We start from the raw sequence: 4115 nt of genomic DNA, 5'->3' as shown, positions 1-4115 counted from the left end.
CCATTTGAGGAGTAAGTCAGCAGATGGAAGACTTCTGTCTCTGTCCCCCAACCCCCATCCTGGTCGCTCTGCCTTTCAAGTCTTTTTTTTTTTTTTTTGACAGGCAGAGTGGACAGTGAGAGAGAGACACAGAGAGAAAGGTCTTCCTTTTGCCGTTGGTTCACCCTCCAATGGCCGCCGTGGCCGGCGCACCGCGCTGGTCTGATGGCAGGAGCCAGGTGCTTCTCCTGGTCTCCCATGGGGTGCAGGGCCCAAGCACTTGGGCCATCCTCCACTGCACTCCCGGGCCACAGCAGAGAGCTGGCCTGGAAGAGGGGCAACTGGGACAGAATCCGGTGCCCCGACCGGGACTAGAACCTGGTGTGCCGGCGCCGCAAGGCGGAGGATTAGCCTAGTGAGCCGCAGCGCCAGCCTCAAGTCTTAAAAAAAAAGAGGAGGGACAGGAACAACAAAGGTAAGAATAGAAATTAGTAAACTAGGAAAGACTATACTTTCAGGGATCATTTCTGTAGTTCCTCACTGTAGAAGTTTCTATAAAGTGGAGAGCACCAGAAACCATGAAGAGGAGGCTCAGTGTTCTCTCCTGAACGTGAAGTTAGCTCTTGGTGCCGCTTCTTTCCTTTCCAGGGAATAAGAGGGGGAGAATGCCAACTCAGTGGTTTAAAAGTGAAAAGAATATAGGAGCAAACTTCAAAAGTGAGCATCAATAAAAGCCAAATGTGTATTTGAAAAAGGAAAATGTGTAAATGTCTGGTAGAATGGAAAAAAATAAAGAAAAAGTAACCTGTGTCAGGTGACATCACTAGAGATAACATGCATTTTAAAAGATAATTCTTAAGTGATAAGAACTCTCATTTGTGGCTGGTGGCAAATGGCACAGACTTTGGAAAACAGTTTGCTAGATTCTTAAGAAGCTAAACATAGCTATACTACACAATGCATAAACCTCTATGATTCCAGTTGTCTCATCCTGGAAAAGGTAAAACCAGAGTCAGTAAGTGATTTTTCAGAGTTTCAGACAGAGGAAGTAGGAATAAATTTCAATTTTTTTGCACCAAAATAAGCCTCTTTTAATTCTATTTTCCATGAACTTTATGAAGTGCTCTCATGTACACACAGACACATATATACAATGGGTAATATGTTAGGATAAAGTTGAGTTTTTTAAAAGATGTATTTATGAGAGAGAGAGAGAGAGAGAGAGAGAGAGAGAGAGAGAGATCTTCCATCTGCTGGTTCATTCCCCAAATGGCCACAATAGCCACTGCTGGGCCAGGCTGAAGTTAGGAGCCAGGAGCTTCTTCTGGGTCTCCCATGTGAGTGCAGAGATGCAGGTACTCAGGCCATTTTCCATTGCTTTTCCAGGAATGTTAGCAAGGAGCTGGATCGGAAGTAGAGCAGCCAGGACAAGAACGGGTACCCACATGGGATGTTGGTACTGCAGATGGCAGCTTAACCCACAGATTCACAACATCAGCTACCTAAAGTTGAGTTTTTATATCAATGAATGAAATCATCATAAAAACAAAGGAAAAGGCCTTAAGATTATCTAAATAGATCTAAGAAAAATAATTAATAAAATTCAGAATCCATTCATAATGAAACTACTATCAAGCCAGGAATCAAAAAGGAGTTATTTAATATGATAAATCATTTTACAAAAATTATCCCCAAGAGACGTAATTAATGCCACAGTGTGGGAAACTTCCTACGTTATAATTGAGACAAAGCACTCCTTGTATCTTATTCAACATTATGCTGGAGTTCCTAGATATGCAGAACAATAAAGCAAGAGAAAGAATAGTATAAGAATTAAATAAGAAGTGATAAAAGATTTTGTATTTACAAATGCAATGTGTACAAAAGATACAAAATATTAATAGGAAAAATAGAATGCATAAATTAATTATTCATGATTGATTATGCTAAAAGGTGAATTTATAAAATAATTTATGCAGCTCAACCTAAGTCAACCTGGAATCAACCTAAATGCCCATCAACAGTAGACTGCATAAAGAAATTATGGGACATGCCTAAACAGCAGTCTGGCCTCAGAATCAGCCCTAAAGGCATTCCGATCTGGCTGAAAAGCCCATGAGAGTATTTCAGGCATGGAAAGCCAAGACACCCTGGCAAAAAAAAAAAAAAAAAAAAAAAACCCTAAATGAAAGATCTCTGCGAGTGAGATCCCAGTGGAAAGAACAGGTCTTCAAAGAAGGAGGTACCTTTCTCTGAAGGGAGGGGAGAACCTCCACATTGACTATGACCTTGTCTAAACAAGATAAGAGTCGGTGAACTCAAAAGGCTTCCATAGCCTTGGAAACTCATGACTGGTGCATAGGGAGATTACTGATGCCATAAAAAGGAGTGTCAATTTGTAAAGTCAACAACAGGAGTCACTGTGCACTTACTCCTCATGTAGGATCTCTGTCCTTAATGTGCTGTACATTGAGACTTAATGCTATAATGAGTACTCAAACAGTATATTTCGCTTTGTGTTTCTATGGGGGTGCAAACTGTTAGTCTTTACTTAATGTATACTAAACTGATCTTCTGTTAAAAAAAAAAAAAGAAGAAATTATTAATTCCCAACTTGACTCTCGCTGGGATTAAACATGACAATAGGTCTGATCTGATTTCATCATCATTTAAAAAATCATCTATTATTTTTCACTTTATGTTTGTGTGGGAGCTAACTGTTGAAATCTTTACTTAATGTATGCTAAACTGATCTGTATATAAAGAGAATCGAAAATGAATCCTCATGTGAATGGAAGGGGAGAGGGAGTGGGAAAGGGGAGGGATGCGGGTGGGAGAGATGTTATGGGGGGGGAAGCCATTGTAATCCATAAGCTGTACTTTGGAAATTTATATTCATTAAATAAAAGTTAAAAAAAAGAAATTATGGGACATGTACTCTATAGAATACTATACAGCAGTCAAAAAACAATGAAATCTGGTCATTTGCAACAAAATGGAGGAATCTGGAAAACATCATGCTGAGTGAATTAAGCCAGTCCCAAAGGGAAAAATATCATATGTTCTCCCTGATTGGTGACAACTAACCGAGCACCAAAAAGGAAATCTGTTGAAGTGAAATGGACACTATGAGAAACAGTGACTTGATCAGCCCTTGTCCTGACTGTTGATGAACAACTGAATACTTTATCCCTTTTACTATTTTTTTTTGTTCTACTTAATACTATTGGTTGAACTCTATAATTAACACACAATTATTCTTAGGTGTTTAAATTTAACTGAAAAGTGATCCCTGTTAAATATAAGAGTGGGAATAAGAGGGGGAGGAGATGCACAGTTTGGGACATGCTCAATCGGACTTGCCCCAAACGATAGAGTTAGAAATGTGCCAGGGGATTCCTATTCAATCCCATAAAGGTGGCATGTACCAGTGCCATCTCACTAGTCAAAGTGATCAGTTTCAGTTCACAATTGATCATAATGATAAGATTAAGAGTCAAAGGGAGCACATAAACAAGACTAGTATCTGCTAATACTAACTGATAGAATAAAAAAGGGAGAGAACGATCCAACATGGGAAGCGGGATACACAGCAGACTCATAGAATGGCAGATGTCCTAAACAGCACTCTGGCCTCAGAATTAGCCCTTAAGGCATTTGGAGCTGGCTGAAATTCCATGAGAGTATTTTAGGCATGGAAAGCCAAGACACTCTGGCAAAAACAAAACAAAACAAAACAAAAAACAAAAAACAAACACCTAAATGAAAGATCTCTGCGAGTGAGATCCCAGTGGAAAGAACAGGCCATCAAAGGAGGAGGTACCTTTCTCTGAAGGGAGGACTGAACCTCCACTTTGACTATGACCTTGTCTAAACAAGATCAGAGTCGACGAACTCAAAAGGCTTCCATAGCCTTGGCAGCTCATGACAAGAGTGATTACTGATGCCATAAACAAGAGTGTCCATTTGTTAAGTCAACAACAGGAGTCACTGTGCACTTACTCCTCATGTAGGATCTCTGTCCTTAATGTGTTGTTCAATGTGAATTAATGCTATAACTAGTACTCAAACAGTACTTTACACTTTGTGTTTCTGTGTGGGTGCAACTGTTTAAATCTTTACTTAATATATACTAA

The 4115-nt window shown here is 39.7% G+C and overlaps 1 pseudogene; it reads left to right on the top strand.

Annotated features, from left to right (window-relative positions):
• Positions 1–481: 481 nt before the first annotated feature.
• LOC127485097 (small nucleolar RNA U3) lies at positions 482–660 on the top strand (annotated as a pseudogene).
• The last annotated feature ends 3455 nt before the right edge of the window (positions 661–4115 follow it).

The sequence above is a fragment of the Oryctolagus cuniculus genome, chromosome X (genome assembly GCF_051225735.1).
Source record: "Oryctolagus cuniculus isolate XC-2025 breed Fujian yellow rabbit chromosome X, ASM5122573v1, whole genome shotgun sequence".
Lineage (NCBI taxonomy): Eukaryota > Metazoa > Chordata > Mammalia > Lagomorpha > Leporidae > Oryctolagus > Oryctolagus cuniculus.
Note: the sequence above shows the minus strand (reverse complement) of the source record. Positions and strands in the feature narration are given on the sequence as shown.